The sequence below is a fragment of the Aquarana catesbeiana genome, linkage group LG08, assembly GCF_042186555.1.
Source record: "Aquarana catesbeiana isolate 2022-GZ linkage group LG08, ASM4218655v1, whole genome shotgun sequence".
In the NCBI taxonomy this organism is placed as follows: domain Eukaryota; kingdom Metazoa; phylum Chordata; class Amphibia; order Anura; family Ranidae; genus Aquarana; species Aquarana catesbeiana.
Window position 1 is genome coordinate 219,549,734 of NC_133331.1, and position 13,647 is coordinate 219,563,380.

The following is a 13,647-nucleotide window of genomic DNA, read 5'->3' on the forward strand; positions in this document are numbered from 1 at the left end:
TCTCAAAGCGATACAATTATTTTGCATAGAAATTTGGCGTTTTATATTGTAGGCCTGTAATTCTTAGCAATAACACACTTAAATCTGTCCACCAAGAGTCTAGTAGATATCCAGGGTATGATGAAGTTTGAAACATAAAATCATAAATTATAATATAATGAATAAATATAAATAATTATAAAAAATAATAATATAATAATCATAAAATAAATTTCACTATCGCTCAATTCTGCAAGTGTTCTAATTTACTATCACTGTTTTCTAGCTGGTCTAAAACCACTTTTGATGTGAAGGGACACTTTTTGGTTGCTATGGACAATCTCCAGTTTCCAGGCAGAAAGAACAGTATATATCATATAAAACTGCATGCAGGGCACTGGACAAAGCACTGGGGACAAAAGGGATGTGAAATGATTTCATACAGTAATGTAATCTGTAAGATTACAGTGTACTGTATGTGTTATGAATTTTCACTTTTTTGAATTTGCCGCCAGTCTCCACCCCCATTCGTCACTCACAGGGAACGGAGCTCGGGAAACACAGGACATCGGGGCAGAGGACAGAGCCCATGGACACAGTGGGGGGACATTGCAGGATCCTGGGGACAAGGTAAGTATACCGCACCAGGATCCTGAGATGTAATCCAGAGTGTGGCTCGGGGTTACCACTAGTGGTGCTGAAAATTAACCCCAAGCCACACTCGGGAAAACCGCCAGGGAGGCTACGGCTGGGTTCACACCTATGCGAATTGGAATGCGGTTTTCCCCGCATCCAATTCGCATAGCAGGAGATTGTGACTGTCTCTCTATGGAGCTGGTTGACACATCTCTGCAGCAGCTCCAGTGCGAATTGCACAGGAGCCATGTGCATCTTTTGGTCAATTTCAGGTCCGAATTGAGCCCAAAACTCAGGCTGAAATTGAACCTGAAACAGAAAATGGAGACGCTCCAGACTCCTGCTGTGAGACGCTGTGTGTTGTAGTGTGAACCTAGCCTAAATCACTAGCCATGCACACGGTCAGCTCTTAAAGGAATGACTAGTGAGGATCAGTAAGATAGCAGAAATGGAGAGCTTGATTAGCATAGCTCGTGACTCCCCCTCAAAATTCTCAACCAAATAGGCATGTTGGAACCACTTTCAAACAACAGCTTAATATCCCAACTTGACTACTCCTCTCTCCCACAAATAACCCCCCACATTGACCGATTCCCTATGGCCCCTAAACTAACATCAGATATAATCTTACTTTTATTCCCATACAGGAAACTCTTTACTCTACCCACCAATAGAAGGAGAGAGAGATGAGCTCCTTAATCCCTTATTATTCCCCCCTTTTTTTTTCTTCCTCTACCCCTCTCTTCCCATCCCACCTACTCCTTCCCATACCTTCCATTCACTCCCCCCTACCCATGCATCTGAGATACAGAGACCCACCCCCCCAAGCGATATGTCCTAACTATGTCACAGACACAATCTCAGCACACCATTTCCCAACTCCTTCTAGGAAACTCTCTCCCCCAGACTAGTAAACCATACCTCTCTCTCCTAAGAAATAATAATTATTCTAGTAAGTTCAATATCTAACTGCAAGCTAAATGACTGGTTTTGGGATGGAAATGGTTCTCTTTTCTCTCAAAAAGCTTTTCCTTCATGTTCTTTAGCTCAGTTTTTTTTTTGTTTGTTTGTTTGTATCCCCGGAGATACACAGACTCTCTAAAACCTCATTCTCTACTTAGAAACAATGTAAAAGAACATGCTCCTGCTGTATATGCGTACATGTTTAGTTTTTTATTATTACTACATAGCTCATGCGGATGCAGTTCTATTGAAATATTGCTCAAGACAAGTATGAAACACTTTTTGGAACTCATTATAATGTTTATGTCACATTTTACCCACAGTTTCTGTAATAGCTTGTATTTTGATTAACTCTGTTTTCCTTCAATAAAATCTTTATGGAAAAAAATAAAATAATAATTGCTTTCAGTTAAATACCGTATTTATCGGCGTAATAACATGCACATTCATTTTAAGAGGGAAGTTTCAGGAAAAAAACTTAAATTTTAAATAAGGAACTTTGAAGCAAAATAAGGGTCAGTACCCATCTGCAGCCTCACCATTGCCATCAATGCAGCCTGATCAATGCCTATCTGCAGCCTCACAAGTGCCATCAATGCAGCCTCATCAGTCCACATCAATGCAGCCTTACCATTGCCTTCAATGCAGCAGCCTCACCATTGCCATCAGTGCAGCCTGATCGATGCCCATCTGCAGCCTAGAGGGGACAGGGAGGGGGGCGGGACAAGTGCCGACACATTACATACAGTGAGAATCTCCTATGATAGACAGAACAGTGGTCCAATGGCGGCCCAGGAGATGGGACTTCCTATTACAGAGGCCGCCAACTAAACAGGAGATTCTCACTGTATGTAATCTGACGGCGTTCGCCCTGCCCCCTTACTGTCCCCTCCCAGGCAGCCAAATTAAAGTATTGTCGTATAACATGCACACGCATGCACCGGATTTTCGTGGTGAAAAAGTGATTATTATACGCCAATAAATACAGTATATAGGTTTTTTTAGTTATCTTTAGGCCTAAAATGTAGGATTAAAAAAGACTGTGAGCATGTGTATTGTGAGCATGCTCATTATTGTACAACTCTTGAAATATTTGAATGATCCAAAACCTGCTTACCTTTTTATATCTTAAATGGCAGACTTTAATGACGGTGGTGTTTTGTCATGTCAGTTGACAACATAGTCTATTTTACTATGTAAGAAGATAGAGGACGTTATTTGTAAGGAAGGCAAAAACACATGGGTCAGCCATGTTTTTACTGCTCCCCAAAATCTCCCCCTTAAGCTGAAGAGGCAGCGTATGGGATTGTACTTAAGCCACAACTACGATGCTTTGCACCATGGGGCAACAAATTTTATCTCCACTGTTGTGCTTGGTGGGCCTTGCCATCTACCGAATGAGACCCAATGTGCCCTGCCACAACCAGGCAGCAGAAAGCCTCCTTACTGCCTGTCAAAACCCTTTGAGGAGCAACACACGTGTAAATAAGCCCTTACCATATCACTAATTACTTTTAGACCTGCAAAACAGGTGTGAATTTAATTGGTAGCTGTGAGAAACTTCTTAGCACTGAAATTTTTATATCAGACTTGCTATATGTTAGAGGAAGCAAGGAGCCTGAAATGAATGTTGCAGCACTGAAGTAGGCACATTCTAAGATCACAAGACTGCAAACAGTAGAAATATAGCTGGACTGGTGAAGTAGAGCAATGCTTGGGTGAAAAAATTGAAGTACTACACAGGAAGGCTGTGCTTCTTGTAAGCATCTCAAGGCTTTGTTTTCAATTTTGGCGTGTACCTTTACTGATCTTTAGAAGTGGGTGATATGTACTCTAAGAATAGCAGTTCTTAGGTGTTCTTGGGGTACAGTTGGGATAAAATAAAAATCAAGGAACACATTTTTACTAAACACATGCTATCTAGATGCTTCTAAGCCACAACAGCACTGCTCTGTTGCTGTGTGTGCAAACTGATATATAAAATCTATTATCTAAATATGAATTTCTTTATTGTATTGACCCGAGACAACCGAGGCGAAGATTTAGGATGTGTCTAAACTCGGCAGTCATGCTGTAATAAGTGATTAAATACACACAGGAGATATAACTCCCTTCATTTTAACACATTGATTGCTATTTTATTCCACTAATGAGAAGTAATTAGTCTTAATGGGCAATGAGCGAGCCAGTTTAAAACCACATTCACATCTCATTTGTTTTACTTAAAAACAATTCATATTATGTAGTTAAACACAGGCTAGAAAAATATTAGCATAGCAATTTTAGACTGCGTTGGCAAAGGGGCATAACATGTCAATAGAATCCAATAAGCCACAAAGTGTCACATGGATTATGTCACAACCTTAAAATCACATTTTTAATATAAAAATGCATCAAACAGAAACATTAAAAAAATATTATCTTCTACTTTTAGTTAAGGTGATCAAAATTATTAAGACAGTTATAAAAAAACAACTTAAGGACCATAAGTAACATAGTTGTAAAAGAACAACTGAAAAACCATGAATAAGTGTTTAAACTAAGTAAAAATGCTAGTCTTGAATTCGGGGTACTTTATTAATAATTCAGGCACGTATTACTTTAAAAAAAGTATATATTTTTAGTTGTAGCCCCAGCTGTGTAAATAGCTGCATTTTTCTAGCTAAGCCCTTGCACAACAACACTCAGACTGCAAGAGAGAGGACTAGCACTTAAAGCCAAACAAGTTGTGCTAGATTGCACATTTGCTGACATTAAAGATGAGGAGAGAAAAACACAGAGGGATAATATGTTTTCTGCTGCTCTGTCATTTTCCAGCCAATCAGCAGTCTAAACTTGTGTCCTTGATCAAGCTATGATAGTGCTGCTATCATATTGCTGGGGTAACATATTTGGTTATGCTGTTGGGGTGACAGCAGCAGCAGGTAAACACCTAATTATTTTCAACACTTGCATGCCGTTTTTGAACAATATACAATATGTCTTACCATTAAATCACCAAAAAAAAAAAATCCTTTTAGGAACCTTATTTACAACATCTATCTGGTTTGTAAGAACAGATACAAGATTTGTTTTTGGGAAAGCAATTTCTTTCTCAGGGACCTCATTCTCACGAACAGCTATGCTAAGCACAGCTAAAAAAAGTTAAGTAGACACAGTTTTTGGAACAGCAGAACTCCAAAACAGGGGAAATGTTCTAGGCTGAATGGTGAACCCCATTGAAGTCTTTAGGAGCCGAAAAATCAAAAGTGCCCATTTTGAAGCCTTATATGCATGTAATTGGTGATAAAAGGTGTATGGGGGTCTGGGTACTAACCTGGGGGACATGTATTAATATTTTTTTTTGTTCCTAAAAACAAAAGTTCTTTCAGGAGCAATGATTTTAATTATGCTTAAAGGGCTGGGCTACATCACCCAGTGGCACCGCCACTTCTGACGTCACAGCAATGCCCCTAGACCTAGGGCTATGTATAGAAAAATTACAGGATTATATTACTAGTACTAGTTTTTTAGAAATAGCTGCATTCTACTTAACAGCCTGTCCTTGATGAAAACGAATGTGTTTAAACCACAAGAAGAGGCTTATGTAACATTTCATGCCTTATGTTTGGTAATGCTGCATTGTTATTCTGGATTTATTTATTGATTTTAACAAAATGCTGAATGAACAACACAATACAGAGGTTTCCCTCTTGGCTTTCTCCATATGGTGTAAATATTTGAAGAGCCTGAGCTGCTTTGTACTAATGATATGGAACAGTGAAGCGTTCATGACAACCCAATGCATTATATCTTATCTAATGGTGAGTTGATGCCAATTAGATGGGGGGATTACCCTGTGGATCTATTTGCATATATATTTATGATCTTTAAATTGATTTATACTGATATAAGAAGTACCCCATGAATTTGAATGTGCTACTATATATAAGTGTGTGCATCATATCTGGCAGACATCTCTTATTTTGGGTCCAAGAAAGCTAGAGGCCTTTTGAAATAATATTTTAAACAAGCAAGATTCAAAATAGAGAAGGCATCGAATAAGATTAGACTGTATAATATTAGACCATGATTGTGTTTTGTGCTGATATCAGCTCATCAAGTCTGTTTTACATATAACCCTACTCCAGACAAAGTGTCTACGCTGCATAATTCTTGGACCTACCAAAGCCACAGGTGTCTATGCAAGGCATCCCAGGTCTCATAATATATGTGTGGGATAACAGTAGCATTATTGGCAGGGTAAATTAATATATATTTTGCCAGCTTTCAAAACTTAAAATTGTGTGGGTGCTGGGTGACATAAAAGCAATGTATGTTACTGTCACAGAAATGAAGTGCATATTAAGTAAAAATGAAAATGTCAGGACCTACTTAACTGTAATTACAGAATATGAATAAACAAATCAATTCCAGTTAAAGTTTGTGATGTGAATATATACAAACAGTGCCAACGATAGCTGGTAATTGCTGAAATGATCTTCTCCTGAGTCATTAGGGATACAAAGAAAGGTAAAGTTTATATAATTACAAAGTGAAATGATAGTTCTGCTGTTATTATCATTATCATTATTGTCACCACTATTATCTTCTACTCCTAACTAGCCAACATATTATGCACAGCTAACTCTGCTTTCAAGGCCTAGTGCTCCCATAGACAATTTTACTGTAATGCCTAATATACCCATGTAGCTTTGTGGCTGTAAAAATAGTATGCACTTTTTTTTGCTGTTAAATCCATGCAGGCTAAATTAAAAAAAAAAAAAAAAAATTAAAAATGTTGCTTATAAATCTGAGTATGATTGTCATTCTGTGAAGTTAGCAGAAGAACACAAGTGGAAATTTAAAAAACCTCAGAAGGGTTAGTAGAACAGGACACTTTTACACCCACCCAAATCAGAAGTGCATGTCTATGATCTTTATTATCCTTGTTCACCAACACATGTGAGCAGAGCTATCCCATCAACTCCTTAACTCCTTAAATACAGACATAGACAAAATGCATGGGTTCTATGGCATATAGTCTATATGCTCAGGCACAGTTTATACCCAAGCTGTGCCATTCTAGAGAAAGGCAATGGATAGTTGGAAAAAAATGTCAGGTTTATTAAAACTGAAGTCAGATATCTAACTGAAAATAAACATGTTACAGTCAAATTGGTTGTGTGGGGAAATTATGATCAAAGACACAAGATAGAAGGATTCAAAAGAGCTTGGCAACGTTTGTATTGTTTTAGAATAAAGTATATACTGTATAGTATAAATATTAAAGTATATATTATATAGTTACCATATATATTTGTTTACAACAATAGCTTGTTTCCTTGTAAACATTGGTAGACTGATCCACTCATCTAAAGGTACTTTATATCTTAGCTATTGAGCTGCCAAGTCCTGCACTCTTATCATTATCACAAATTTGTCTCCCTACATTCATTATTTTTTTATATTATGGGTAATGCAAGAGGAGAAAGTGCTTTTCTGGGGCAACAAGAATCAGTGACCTTCAAAGATAGTTAAAAAGAGAGAAATTAAACTCCAAGGTGAGCAAAAACAGATCTATAACTTTTATATCAGGGAGATGCCAGTTCTACAATCATTGGGAGATGGGATCCTAACCCTCTAGATTCCAGCACTAACATTTCAGTTTGGTGGGCTGAAACCTAAATTATATATTATTTTCCATGTGCCTGTTAATAGGTTCAATTACTTGTTTTTAACCTCCCTAATGGTATGATTATGTCAGATTTTTTATGCTGAAAGCGGTACAATTATTTTGCATGGAAATTTGGCATTCATTTTGTAGGCCTGTAATCCTTAGGAATAACGCACTTAAATCTGTCCAAACCAGAGTCTAGTAGACATCCCGGGTATGATAAAGTTTGAAACACAAAATCATAAATTATAATATAATAAATAACTATAAATAATAACAAATAATAATAATATAACAATAATACATTTTATTCAATACATTTTAGTCAATAATATAATCAAATCAAAAACACTGACATCTTTTTCGGCCAAACAAGGGTGCAATATTACTAGTCGTATTGCTTCAGTAAACATCCCGGGTATGGTAAATCCGATGTAACAATCAGGACAATAGAACCTGGTTTCCTTTTGGATTTTCCTTTCAGTGTCATTACACATTGAGCAACAAACTACGCACATCCTTGTGGGTGCTGACTTTTGTTCAGTTGGTGGGATGTGGTCCATGAAGTGACGACCAGTCAGGCATCCCAGGTTGACAACACCAGCAGCAGGACGTCCAGCTCTATTTACAGCTGTTGGTGTTTGGTGGTTCAGAAAGATACGTTCGGCAACTTTCCAAACAAAGTCAACATGAACCACAGGCTTGTCATTCTTTTTTTTAGTAGAATGAAGGCATTCCATAGGCATTGCTCAAGAAGATTCCTGAAGATCTTCTTGTAATACTTTTTTGTTGTTTTCTCATTGCTGGATAAAATGTCATTGCCTGGTTGGCTCTGTCAACACCTCTCAAGGTGTTGTTGTAGTCTATCACCACTTGTGGTTTCATGATGTCTTTCCCACCTTTTGTGTGTACCCACACAGTGGAGGGGTTATGGATTGTACTCATTAAGCACACATCTTTTTTGTCATGCCATCGCAGTGCCATCATTTTGCCTTTTGCCAGGCAACCATTTCTCCCGTCTTGAGCTTCTTATTGCCAAAGGTTGGCAGCATGTCACAGCGGTTAGCCCTAATGCTTCCATACGCATCCGTTTTATTCTGTAGAAGGAACTCATAGAGTTCAGGAGATGTGTAAAAATTATCTGTACTTACACAATAGCCCTGATTTAGCAATGGCTCAATCAATGAAAGAACTGAAGATGTTGCCATTCCATAATGACTGTATTTTTGGTTGAATTTGGTTCCTTTCCCGGTATATAGGACAGAATTCCAAATGTAACCAGTGCTCGATTCACATAGAATGAATGATTTTATGCCAAATCATGCTCTCTTTGACGTTATATATTGTATCCAGCTGAGCCTTCCCTTGTAGGCCATTAGACTTTTGTCTTTTCTGATGTTCTATCTGGCACATAGCTCTGTTGGAAATTTTTCATAATCATCTGATATACCTCCTAAATCTTCTTTAGTTTAAGTGCTGGATGAGTAGTTTCATCAAATGCTTCATTATTTTCAAAGTGCTAATACTTCATTATCAGAAATTTGTACTCTGACATGACCGTGCCAAAGAATGGAGTGGCTAGTAATTTATTGGTTGTCCAATACCACTTTTGCAGGGGTTTCCCCACCACTCCCTGAAGAATTATTAGGCCCAGAAATTTCCAAAGGTCCGCTTTGGTCACTGGTTCCCACTTTCTGCTCCTTGAAAACCTCCAATGCGTAGCAGCTTCTTGCTCCTGGTACCGGTTTGTCTCCGTAACTATTTTTTCAATAACCTCATCAGTCAAAAATAATTGGAGGTATGCCAAGGGGTTGTCATCTTCAACATCCACTTTTATACCAGGTGCTAGAGTAAATGGGAATCTTGGGGGTGCTGCGTGATCCGTACCGCAGTCAATAGAGCACCAAGTCCTCACATCACTGAAGGCAGTCTCAGGATCGTCGTAGAAATCACTTTCTGTGTCTGATGACGAACTTCCCCACCAATCTCTATCACTCAATTCTTCAAGTGATTCTGTATCGCTGTTTTCCAGCACGTCATAAACTGCTTTTGAGGTAGAGGTGTGCTTTTTTGATGCCATGGTCATTCTCCAGTTTCCCAGAAGAAAGTTCAGTAAAACTGCAGGCAAGGGCACTGGACTAGGCACTGGGGGGCAAACTGAGGTCAATTTATTTGATACAGTAATGTAATCCAATAAGATTACAATGTATTGTATGTGTTGTGTTTTACACTTTTTGGATCTGCCGCCGGTTCCACCCCCCTGCGTCACGACGCTCGCAGGGAAGGGAAGCCGGAACACACAGAGGATCACAGCGGGAGTACATCGCGAGATCCCAGGGACAAGGTAAGTAACCTCTTCCAGGATTCAGCGATGCAATCCCGAGTGTGGCTCGGGGTTACCGCTAATGGTACTGAAATCTCACCCCGAGCCACACTCGGGAATACCGCCAAGGAGGTTAAGAAAATATTGTACTGTTGTCCTTTCATGCAACTGATATAAACCTAATGGTTCATGTCAAAGAATACTGCCAGTCAATAAAAACATGCTTTACTCTGACAAGGACATCCCATTATTGTGATTGGGTAGATAATTCACTTTGTTGAATCACTATTCTCATGATGACCAGTTGTAGGTTAACTGGGGTAAACTTTATTTTTTGTAACTTAATACAAAAAATATTTCTGTAAATACCATGGGGAAGTGATGGCACTGAACTGCACTTTTTGCAGAGGTTAAGAAAATATTGTTCTGTTGTCTTTTCATGCAACTGATATAAGCCTAATTGTTCATGTCAAAGAATACTACCAGTCAATAAAAACATTCTTTACTCTGACAAGGACATCCCATTATTGTGATTGGCCATCACTTCCCCATGGTATTTATAGAGATAGTTTTTGTATTAAGTTCCAAAAAATAAAGTTTACCCCAGTTAACCTACAATTGGTCATCATGAGAATAGTGATTCAACAAAGTGAATTCATCTCTAGTCACAGTTCTGTTTATTATAACTGATCTATTTTGTAAACAACATGCCCTCATTCATATTGAAGTGCTAGCTGTACTTGAAATTATTCAACTTCTCAAGCATGACTGTTAAGAAGCATAGGCATAAAGACCACTATCTCACTTAAACAACAAACTTGTACCTTCATAACAAATAAACAAAAAAAAGGAGAACTATTGTTGATTGAAAGGGTAAGGACACAGCTTTATTTATCTATTATCCTTACAAGTTCAGTGATTCAATAACTCCAGCATGAAACATAAGGTTCCAGCAAATAATGTGCCAATAACAGGAGGAAAGCTGTGAGGACCAAATGCCTTAAGATAGCCTAGATGCCTGTCCTAAGCCCCAGTTCAGGACAGGCACAGTCTTCACACCAACCACTGAGGTGATTAACCAGACTATTTGTAACTGGCAATTTGATAATCCACAAGTAAAGTTGATAAAACAATGACAAAGAATACAAGTGGGGAGCAGAAGTCCAAAAAGGATGGGCTCCTGCCCACTGGTGCTATTATACCCCCACACTTTGCCAACTCACCTAAGACCCTAAGGGGGAACACCACACTAGAAGCTGCCATGCTTCTGGTCAGTCAATAGCCCCTCTCCCCAGCATGCAGGTGCTCCTTCATCTAAAGCTTAAGATTGATGGCAGCAGAGTTAGTTTCCAGCTATACAAGTCATGTTGGAATGAACCAATTCTTTGTTTGAACAAGTAAATGCTTAAAGGGGCTATAAAGGTTCATTTTTTATTTTTTTAAAAATAACAAACATGTCATACTTCCCTCCACTGTGCAGCTCGTTTTGCACAGAGTGGCCCCGATCCTCCTGTTCTGGGGTCCCAAGGCAGCTCTCTTGGCTCCTCCCGAGGAAGTTCTCTCCTGAGGGGGTTACCTTGCAGGCGTGCTCCCGTCTCATACACTCTGCGTCCATAGACACAAAGTGTATGTCTCGGTCCTGCCCCCGGCGGCCGCTTCATTTGGATTTGATTGACAACAGCGCAAGTCAATGGCTGCGCTGCTATCAATCTATCCAATGAAGAGCTGAGAAGAGCTGAGAAGCCAGTGCGTTCTCGATGCGGGACTTTTGAGGGCTCAGGTAAGTAAAACAGGGGGCTGGGGGGCCTGTAACTATCAGATGTTTTTTCACCTTAATGCAAAGGATGCATTAACCTCCCTGGCGGTATGATTATTTCAGATTTTAGGTGCTGAAAGCGGTACAATTATTTTGCATGGAAATTTGGTGTTTTATATTGTAGGTCTGTAATTCTTAACAATAACACACTTAAATCTGTCCAAACAAGAGTCTAGTAGATATCCCGGGTATGATAAAGTTTGAAACACAAAAACATAAATTATAATATAATAAATAAAAATAAATAATAAAAAAAAAAAAAAAAAATAATACTAAAATAAATTTCCCCACGATTCACTATCGCTCAATTCTGCAAGTGTTCTAATTTACTATTGCTGTTTTCTAGCTGGTCTAAAGCCACCTTTGATGTAAAGGGACACTTTTTGGTTGCTATGGACAATCTCCAGTTTCCAGGCAGAAAGAACCGTATATATAATATAAAACTGCATGCAGGGCATAGGACAAAGCACTGGGGACAAAAGGGATGTGAAATAATTTCATACAGTACTGTAATCTGTAAGATTACAGTACTGTGTGTATTATGATTTTACACTTTTTTGAATTTGCCGCCAGGCTCCGCCCCTGTGCGTTGCGACGCTCGCAGGGAACGGAGCCTGGCATGGAGAGGCTTTGGAGGAGACACAGCCCGCAGACACAGCGGGGGACATCGCAGGATCCCGGGGACAAGGTAAGTAAAGCCACACCAGGATCCTGCGATGTAATGCCGAGTGTGGCTCGGGGTTACCGCTAATGGTCCTGAATTTTAACCCCGAGCCACACTCAGGAAAACCGCCAGGGAGGCTACGGTGAAAAAAACAGAAGGTTTACAACCCCTTTAACAATAAGATTTTATTGTAAAGTTCCTTCATACTGTTTTGACTTTTCCTCCTTACATGCATATGTAAACCTTGACACTTGGTTTTATAAAGCACTGCGTGACATACACAACCACCATTGTTTAACATAAAATACTTATTTTTATGATATCTTTGATCCTTTGGTGCATCTCAGTACTGATGATCTCATTCGGTATTTCAACCCCTCCATGTACACAAGCGTGCTTTAACGTGACAGCTGCTTGGCATTTATAAGGGTGGGGTTTCTGAGGATAATATCTGCCTAATGTGTGTCGAAATGACCCATGTGACAGGGTGAGACTGCAGAAGTCAGAAGACAGGGAGTGTTGTCACCCCAATACAGGAGATGAAAGAACAAGGTCCTCAATGCCAATATCACCAGGTATTATTTTAAACCCAACAGAACTGTGCATTTTAGTAACTTCTGTAAAACATGCACTTTACTGTGCATTAGATCAACTCATGGTAAAGCATAAATGAAAATGCATTGCAGTGCCATTCATTTAGAATGACACTCCAACACAACTACAGTAGCTGTAGTGCACCACAATGCACTCCTGGTCTGCATTAAAAAGTAGACGTTTCCTTTAAAAATATATATGATCAAAAATTAAAAAGATAAATTGTAGGTGTCCCTTTAAACATATTTATCACCAGTAATTGTTGTATGCCCAAAACAAAACTATCAAAGTACTTTTTTTTTTTTAAGAATAAGACATATATTGTTCAACAACTACAGTTTAGAATGGATTCTCCCCTTTCTTTCCAATGTGATTGAATTAATTGTCAAATACTTCTTATTAACCATCCATCAGCAATATGAAAAGCCAGTCATTTCTGATCATTTGATAAGTACTAATTCCAGTGCTAAGCTTTTGATTTTATGATGCATCACATCAAATTGTTTAACTTGAGCTCTGGGCAAACATTATTAAAGTCAGATTGAAAATCTTATTTTAAAATATCCAAGGCAATATCTGCCCACAGGAGAAATTACAGCAGCTTCCACATACATAAAAATTCAGAGAGATAAGCAAAGGGAGAGTATATCATAAATATTTTGCTGGTAGTCAACTGCAAATCATTTTCTGATGCTAAACTTGTGCTTATAATTCTAGCTGAGCAAAAAAAAAAAAAAACACCTGTTGACATGCTTTGCAGTCTATTCTCCCAACAAGTCGATGTCTTTCAAGTAGCTTAACTGGCAAAATGAATTTGGAGATGCTCATAAAATATAACTGAGGAGTCGAGTGGCTTTTTAAAATTCTGTTAATCCAAATAAACTGGGTCAGTGTATAATTAAACCAGCAATGCCCACGTGGCTGTTAAGCTATTGTTGCACTGCTTCCTATTCATTGTACACCTTTTTTTTTCATAATATTGGTAAAGTTAACCCGCTGATTTATCAGAGTGAAGA

General features: G+C 38.6%; 1 protein-coding gene across 2 annotated transcripts in view; it reads left to right on the top strand.

The window, feature by feature from the left end:
• The window catches only part of NRG3 (neuregulin 3), a 1,498,269-nt gene that overhangs the window by 1,173,672 nt on the left and 310,950 nt on the right, over positions 1-13,647 (top strand). The gene's annotated exons all lie outside the window — the stretch shown is intronic.